Here is a 9,340-nt window from a genome sequence, read left to right on the forward strand (position 1 = left end):
TGCAGCTCCCTTCAGGAGGAGAAATACTCCCCATCTGCAGACTTAACAGAAAGTTACAGGCAGGGTTTGAACAAACGTAGCCACAGACGAGTATAACTGGCAATTCAATCATAGTTAACTCAGTTATATCACTTTCTTGAACCCTTTTACATGCTTCAACTAAAGTTCTTAAGATAGACGGGAAAAACACTATATTTGTGTCAAATATAATAATATCCACTTATCAAATTCAGTTAATATAATGACTTTGATCCAACATTGTTGATTTTGGCACCCCTGTGAACAGAGTGATACCTCTTATTTCTCTGCTGATCTCATCCAAATTGCCCATCTTTTTGCCAGTGGTTTTATTTCTTTTGTATCTTATACAGAGGCATTACTGTTAATTTCTGTCTGCTTCATGACATGGCAAGCAAACTCCTTACTGTAGCTTTAAATGAGCTCTTTGTTGTTAGGATGATAAGTAGGAGACGTGCATTATTTTCTTAGTTGGGGTGGGCAAAATGACAAAAACACCTGCCAGTGCTCTTTAATGTTATCACAATACACTACACTGTTACCTTACTAACAATAGAGCTAAATCAACAAGCTGGATAGGATTGAACGCAAAGAAATGTATGAAGGAGCATCAACTTCAGTACTGTGCAATGGATATTGTCCAGTGTTCAGTGACTACGTTTGATCCAGACTGTGGGCAACAGCTCCATCTAGCGGGTAGTTGGATGAACTGCAGTCGACCCAAGTACCACCCAACTCAGTTCCTGGGTTACGTTTGAAAGCCTATCACGACTTGTGTCTGGTAAGTTGCTGTACAGACAAATTAATCGTATCATTTTCAATTTATTTTAATATTTCTTTGTTATTATTTTCAAAGGTTTACCACGAGTAACAAAACAACGTTTGGTCTCTGCGGTTAAATGTTCATTTCCAATCGTCACTCCAACAAATTAAACTACACTAAAGCAACAGCAACAAGACCTGCTTAGGTAAGCCACCTTTGCTCAGAGCAGGGGTTCCCAAACTTTTCAGCCCACTACCCCCAAAATATAGATGCCAAGGACTCGCAACCCCCACTGTCCCTCAAAGTGATTTAATGTGGCTTCATTTACCTGGTCTGCAGAAAATGACCCTACCTATCTGGGCATGAGGCTGTGTTTCCTGTGCTGTTAAGAATTAACCTACTGCTACTGATGCTTTTGATAATCAGCTGTTCACTAACCCTAAACTTAGGAGTCATCTGGCAAAAAGGAAAGCTGAAAACACATTACATTCTCTATTTTCAAGGTTTTATTTCAAGTGTGGCTACTATTTTTGACAATATTTTTTAACGAGAATGGGTAAAATTTACTAATTTTAGATAACTTAAAAAAAAAAACATTCTGGAAGACATCTCATGACCCCTTATTTGTGTCCTGCTACCCTCCAAGGGGTCTCGACCCACACTTTGGGAACCCCTGGCTTAGAGGATTAAACACAAATATTAAACACAGTGTTTAATTTTCGTTCAAAATACTGATAGACATATAATTTTTTTCCTTTCTGAGCCAAACCGGTCAAAAAACGCTGGTCCGCTCGAACTGTTGATGGGTGCGTTGTCTTTAAACTCTTCCCCTTCTCCTTTTCTTTATTTTGTCCCGCTTGCTCACAGAGGCCGTCAATAAGCGACAGAAGTTGTCTCATGCTGAGAAGTACCTGCAGGTCTGTCTGCATACAGGGGTTGTTCCTGTTTCCTCCTACCTCCACCTGTGTGAAAAGATCACAACCTGAACCACTATGGAGTGGGACCTCGGGCGGGGCTAAAGCTCTAGCCACAGCTCTGCTAGTAAGGTAGTAAGCCTAGTATTAACCATTGAATTGCTTTCATTTTTATTTATTTATTCAGTCACATAATGTTTCCCATTTCCAGAACTAATGCAGTTTAGAAACATAGACAGAGGAGAAGAAGAAAGGTTGTACCTTGGATTTTTTGTTACATTATCTGCAGATCTTTTTTTCTTCTGATTTAGACTGAGAATACCATCACCAATCTTCTGCTGGAGGACAACGATCTCCAGGGAGAGGAGGGCACAAGGTATCTAAAGGATTCCATTCACACTTATTTACCCAGTACACTCAAGTAAGACAACATAATGTTTGTGTTCATGTGCAAAAGGAGCAGTGCCCTTCAAGCAACCAGCTTTGTCTTAAAGAAACAAATATCATCTCTGATATGCTGTTAAGCAACTACTACATCAAATCCTTCAAACTGTCAGGGGACCAACTCAGTCTTACACCTCACAAGCCATATGTTATTTATACAAACTACTTCCATTTTTGGATTATTAATCTAATAATCCCCCTCCCTCATCCTCGGAAATAGTTTTGATGACTCTGCAGCGAAATACTTTGGTGATGCTTTAAAGGCCAGTTCAAAGAATCATCATCATGAGTCCTTTTTACGAGCTTCTAAACAATTTTCATTAACATGTGCAAAAAGGAACTGACTCACCTGAATATGCATTAAGCGTCTCCTCTCAGGGTGATTTAACGGCCATATTAAAACCTTGAAATCTGCTTCACATGTGAGACAAACCTGAAATAGAGATAGTGTTTCTGGAGGTGACGCAAAAACAGGCAGATTTGTTATATTTAGTCTTTTTTGGTGTCATCAGAGGTGCAAAGACACAGGGGAGAAAAGGGCACACACCAGCTTGAGATCATCTTAAATGCATGTGTATTGACATGTCTGACAATGCCTCTGCTTTATGTTGGTTTAACTGTGGCCATCGTGGCTCGTTACTACATTTGCTATTGGAGTGTCCTGCTGTTAAGTCCTTGTGGTCAGATGTGCATGCCGTCATGACAGGAATTTTGCATACTGTTCTTCCCTTCTCCCCCTCTGTTTGCATTTTGGGCTACAAGCCCCAGACTAAAACTAGCCCTGCTGTCACACGCCTGTGGCCCCTTGGGTGCCTTATGGTTAAAAGACTGATTCTTCCAAACTGGAAGGAGCGAAAGCCAACATGCTTCATGATGGACTCATGGCTGGAGGACTACCTTGACCTGCTAAATATGGAGAGAGCTGCTGGTCTCTTAAAAGACTTTGACCAAGGTCTGAGTGGGCTCTGGGACATTGTCAGGAGAGGTCTGGGTTAATAATTTTGTACTGTAACTATGTGTGTTCATGGTCCTCTGCAAGGTGAATCTTTCTTATTGTTATTTACCTGTTGCTGATATAACTGCTAGATGTTTTGTGGCGTATCTGAACCCACCCATCATGAATTGGTTATGAATTTTCATGTACCCCTCACTAACCCCCCACCAGTGTTATGTCCAGAGTTGTGGTGTCTCCTATTATATTGTATTTTTTCTTTCCTATGTTTGTTTATGTCTTGTCTTATGTTGCTGTGTACTTGCACTTTTGAAAAATCTAAATAAAAAAATAAAAAAATAAAAATACATGTGTAAAGGTTATTATTGTTATAACTGTTGGGAATAAGTGTTCACTCTTTACGCTCTCACTTGATCTTTCAATACAACTCCCTCCTTGTGTTCCTCAGTGATTGTAACTCAATTGTTGTGATGTAACCCTTGGTATCCCACTTTTGAGCCTCGTTCTGAATCTTATCCTTTTTTTTTTAACATGACACTTTGGTAACCAGGTTGTTCATGTTCTCCTGTATATGATCATGGCAGTATCACAATTTGTGACCATCTGTGTGCACCTGTGTCTTGATTTTTTACTGTCTCAGTCTTCTGATTCTATACTGACACAAGAATGAACAGAAACCTAGAGAAGGTGTTTACACAACACACTACTCTGGCTTCTGTCCAAGTTGTTTGGTAGCATATCCACTTTCTGAAACTAGGATGTTCACATGTGCAACACAAACCGAAAGAACCGGATCATAATCAGCATTATTCAAATCCGCGCAGTCTCAATTCTTTCAGACAATATGCAGCTTCCTCTTTGAGCTTTCTCTTTGTGTTGCAGTCAGTTTGCAGAGCTGTCACTGCCGAGGATTTGTGGTAACAATGGAGACGTCTTTAAACAAAGGTTCCAGCTGTATTCTTGTAAAACAAATTTTACAACAGCCAAATGCAAACTTTTTGAAAAGAATATATTCCTCAGAGGAAACGACACCACAAAGCGGAGAATGTACCCTAATAGCAGCCCCCTATGACCTCAGTTACCCTCACCCTGCTCCCGCTGTATTTCTTCACTCGACACAAATCTGTCCCTCGTGTGAATACTTGAACCCCTGACACCAACCAGCTGCACCTACCTGAGCGCTGCCAGCTGTGCCCGCTGCTGCTGCTGGGGCCACAGGGTCCTCTGCCTCATTCTCCCTGTCCAAAATTATCTTCTGGTATGACACAAAACAAGAGGAGGAAGAAAAAGAGGGCTGGCGTCCATATCAAAGGGCCCAGAGGAGGGGAAGAATAGGGCCAGATGCAGGCTAGTTGTTTGGTCAGCTTTGAATGAAACGTTCTGTAAAGGAAACAGAATGAATATTCATGTGAGAGTTACTTATGCAGGCCCTGCAGGTCAGGATTATTGGGGATGCTGCTGATGAATTGTCTCAAGGTGTGTTATCAAACAGTGCAACATGTTTCTGTCAGGTGGCCCCAGTGGTAACACAGGAGACCATGAAACATAGCACTGATTCATCTGCACATTTTCACAAAGCTCGACACTGTAATATCCTGAGTCATCACACACCTTCTCTAACCAACCATTCACTTCAGTTGTTCACATTTTTTAAATGGTAGGGAGCAAATTGTTTCCTTTCCTACAGCCTTTGTTTCCTTCTGATCACGGCACAACTGTCAGAGGTCTGACAACTTTGCCTCCAGGTTGGCCTTAATCATTTTGCAGCCCGCCTCCAATTCCATAGATCCATAGAGCAAACGGTAAAGGCCTTTTGAGACTCCTTCAGACTTCCATAGATCTGTACCTTATTTACAACTATGTGACCTTTCTCCCTCTTCTTCATCCTAATTATATATCAAATAAATCAAATCCACATCCACAAACATTTTTAATAACAAAGCAGGATCTTGTTAAGTGTAAAATTAAATGAATCACGTTTCTGCATGCAGGATGCTCATCATTATAGAGATGAACTCTTTTCTCTCTTTGAAACATTTGCCTTCCAAAGTTAATGTATCTGTTAAAGGAGAGTTAAGTTGCTGGAGTAAAACTTACTGAACTCCTCTAAACAAGGACAACAAGGGCAAACTTTTGGAACAGTTAAGATGAGTAATTAAAAATGTGTAACTCCCTTTGTGTATTAAACAAAATGCTTGAAAACAAACAGATAAATAAATATATGGATGTAATATAAACTTTAATTTAAATTAGGTTTCACTAAGATTTCTGAACTGCCGCTTGTTTGAAGATTGCTTTGTTATAAAACAACATAAATACTTGCATAATGTTGCCTATAAGGTGTAAGTTATGTTAAAGGGTAGGCAGGAGAAGCCTTGGCTTCAGCCTACACCTTTTTTGGTCAGCATGGAATTTGCCAAAATATATGTTGATGTGTATGCATGTTTATATGTATGCATGAATGTACTTGTGTATGTATGCATGTACAGATCAATATGTGTGTGTATGTATATGCTAGACTCTATATATATATTTTCTTGATGAATCCCTCAGTGATCGTTTTGTTTTTTGCTTTTATTTGTAGTTTTTATATGGCTCCTATGTTGTGGAGGGACGTGTTGGTTGTTGACGCAGACCAAAATAAACCTAATCAATCAAAACAATACTACCAACCAATTTAAATAAACACCATTTCTATTATCTTACTTATACACAGGGTCAATGTTTAGATTATAGAATTACATAACTGATTTATTTAAATTACAGCTTCTACATCGACAACAAGCATTTAGTGACCCTTTACCCCTCAAAAGGTTGTGCCATTTGCCAGGGTGTCACTGTAAATAAGAATTTGTTCTTACTGACTTACCTGGTTAAATCAAATAGATAAAGTGTCTCTCAGCTGATCCGAGTTGACAGCAGTCAAACAGTGGGCCTACATTATTAATTAAGCTGTACTCAAACCTGCACTTTATTAATTGCAGCACTTGTTATGGTTCACTCATTTAACTTGAACACTGAGATATAAGAAACAAAGAACAAACTTACAGACTCTTACCTTTGTACTTGTGGTAAACTGACAGATGGCTCTTGTTATCTGGATAAAAATGTTTCTCATGTGGTGATTCAGTGCTCCAGAGAGGATCCGGATTACAGATTTTTTTAAGACACAAACAGGCGTAAAGAAATATGCAATGAATGCTGATTTGAGGTGATAAAAAACAAGCTTTTCATTCCTTCTATGAAACATTTGTTTTTGAGCCTAACCGCTCCTCAAGTGAACAGTAAACTCAGCTGAACATGACTGAATGTCCACACGTTTGCAAAACTGGATTCTTCATGTGTTGTACTTTGTGAGAGTTGTCTTACTCACCTTATTTGGATGAGCCCATTAAAGCAGGCATTTACTGGATTTCTGTTATTAAGGGAATGACATATACAGGTGTTTCACTTTTATTTGAAACCACTTCTTTTCTAACAAAGCCACTGCTTTCGTTTCAGTGAAAATCTGATTAGAAACATGAAAAAACAACTCATCCTTAAACGCAAGCAATATATAATGAGTCAAATTATGTCTGCAGACTGCATATTTAGGAAAAGAATAAAAACATTAAAAAAAGACATAGCTATCATATAAACTAAAAAAAGACTACAGTAGGATATTTACTGTAACGGTTTAGCACTTCTATACATGTGCGTCATTCAGCAGGTTGAATGAAAATGTTCACCAGAGGAAGAATATTTTAACCCTATTGTTATGTTCGTTTCTCTGGAACAACAATAATGTTCCTGGCTCAATTTGACCAGGGGCATATTCAATTATCCAAAAGTGTCAGAACCCCAAAAAATCCCAATACACATTTTTTTTTTAAATCTCATTTTTAACTCCATTACTAACCATTTAAATCCAGATTTGGTCCATTGGTGTTCTTTAATTCTCACAGATCATGGTTCAATGAGGATAACTCACTCGTTTTTCATGAAAGTTAATGTTAGAACTTTTTTGAATGTACACTGAAAAGCCCTAAATATAAATACAGTAGTTTTACATGACATAGATTTTTGTTTATTTTATTTTATTTTTTATGAAGTGATGTTGATAAATTAACACGCCATCTCTTCTGTCACAAGCTGCCCAGATTTTCTGCTGCAATTAGCTGGTTTGGAATACATATATTGTCTAAAATAGACTTTAAAAAGGGTCAATTTGACCCGCAACATAAGAAGAGGGTTAAGCTTTATCTTGATCAAAAACTTTACAGGGTTTACTCAGTCATTTAAAAATGTATGTGTTTGAGGATTAAAACATAAAAGGACAACTGAATTCAAAACAGGACTTTTTCAGGACTGAAATACAGATGTTTCCAAAATGAATGATATAATTATCTATTTAAAAAAAGGGGAAAATAACAGAATAATTTAGGTAAATTAACTCTCTGATGTGGCTTAATGAAAACAAACAGCTAGCTGCCAATTTCTAATGGGCCATCTTTCATCTGAATGAACACAAAGACTTTAAACCCACGTCTTATTTAGCAGTCCCATTGGAAATTCAGAGATTTGGCCAAATTTTGAAGACGAAACAAAAAGCTGCCAACAAACCCTTCAGATATCTATGCACCCACTGGCACACGCTGCCAATTAAAATGGTCTCGAAAGCGCTAATGGAATCTTGAGCGGTAATAAAAGTAAATAATTAAATTAAAGGAACCCTTGTATCATTGTTTGCTGTATTCGGGCCCATTAGGAGCTCCAGTATTCTCATGGTAATCCAATATTTGGGTTTTCTATGTTCTCACAATGAATTCTGTGTTTTCCTCCAAACAGTGTTGTTCAGACATTTGTGTAGGTGCTGGCAGAGAAACAAAGACGTACATTAGGACCCATTGTCCTCCTGTGATTATTAAAGTAAACAGAAATAGTGAAGAGGTATCATACACAGCTGCACACACTCAAGCCTGTGTTTGTGAAGTGGCAGAAAGGACGATCAACCCTCAAGACTTTGTCAGACATGATCCCATTATTTGGATCTTCTCAAGAGGAGAGCGGTAGGCCGGCTAATGAGGCTTTGAAGATCAGTCTTTGGCTCCGAATTCATGGGGAGCATTCAATTCAGGGGTAAAACAAGATCTGGCACGAGATAAACGCTTCGGCCAAGTAGCTCAACCAGGACTATATTCCCTATCTCAGCTGTGTGCTTCTTATTTGCCTGTTTTGGGTTTTTTTACATCCTATTTTTATGGACCAAACTTAGAAGAGGAAAGTTAAACAGTTTTCCGGGACAGTGTACAAGCAACATGATACATTTACGATGATAAAAAAATTAACTAAAGCAGAAAATGTATATTTGGCATACTCAAATCAAAAAGTCCCAACAGAAATTGACTGAAGCTCAAACTACATAAACGTGTGTTTATATGACTTGTTTGGCCAAGAATTAAACCACTTTTTTTTCACTGTTTGGTAGGGATAGACCGATTATCGGCCGGGCCGATATTCGGCATTTTGACGCATTTCAGCATCAGCCTTTTTAAAAAATCCAACCGCCGATAAGAGATCAATTTAAAACTGGGTTAATTTTGGCTCAAAATTCATTAAATCACATGGCAGAAATGACACCATCTGCAGAAACTGTAGCCTAGCTTGTGTTCCATTTCCCCTTGCAGTTTCTCATCACAGGAGACGAGCTGAGCAGCATCCGTTGTTGCCCCTACAATTACTAGTGATTTAAAACTCATACAACCCCACTTTAAAAAATCAGAAATATCCCCATAAAACAAAGATAAGTGAAAGATTAACATTTCAGTTATATGGACATTTTGGCAACTGTGATGGCCCATTTAAAACTTGAAAAACTCAGATACTCCATTAAGGGCTCAGCTGAAGTATTTTTTAAAGTCTGGAAACTGTTCCTCTCTAACTTTGAACAAAATTTAACCTCTTAACAGTGAACATTGTATTTGGGTTCCTTGAAAATACTTATGTTGTTGTACTCAATATATTTTCTTTTTTACGTGTGTTAGGCTTGGATTGCCTTGTTAAGTTGTTTTTGCAGTTTGTTAATGTCTTTTTCTTTTTTTTTTTTTTGGTCGATACATGTTGTGATGTGTGAATTAATGTATGAAAAAAAGGAAAAAATTCCAATGAAAAGATTTCAAAATTAAATATTGACATTTTGGAAAACTTTATTTACTGTAGAAAACTTTAGTGAGCTATTTATTTGTTGAAGTTTTCATTGAACTTTATAAG

General features: G+C 38.0%; 1 long non-coding RNA gene across 1 annotated transcript; it reads left to right on the forward strand.

Moving 5' to 3' along the window:
• The first annotated feature begins 863 nt into the window (after nt 1-863).
• On the forward strand, nt 864-3,374 carry LOC117824465. Its single transcript, XR_004633595.1, has 3 exons — nt 864-986; nt 1,649-1,827; nt 2,007-3,374. It is a non-coding gene; the product is annotated as an uncharacterized LOC117824465 (long non-coding RNA).
• Nucleotides 3,375-9,340: the final 5,966 nt, after the last annotated feature.

This window comes from Notolabrus celidotus, chromosome 13 (assembly GCF_009762535.1).
Source record: "Notolabrus celidotus isolate fNotCel1 chromosome 13, fNotCel1.pri, whole genome shotgun sequence".
Lineage (NCBI taxonomy): Eukaryota > Metazoa > Chordata > Actinopteri > Labriformes > Labridae > Notolabrus > Notolabrus celidotus.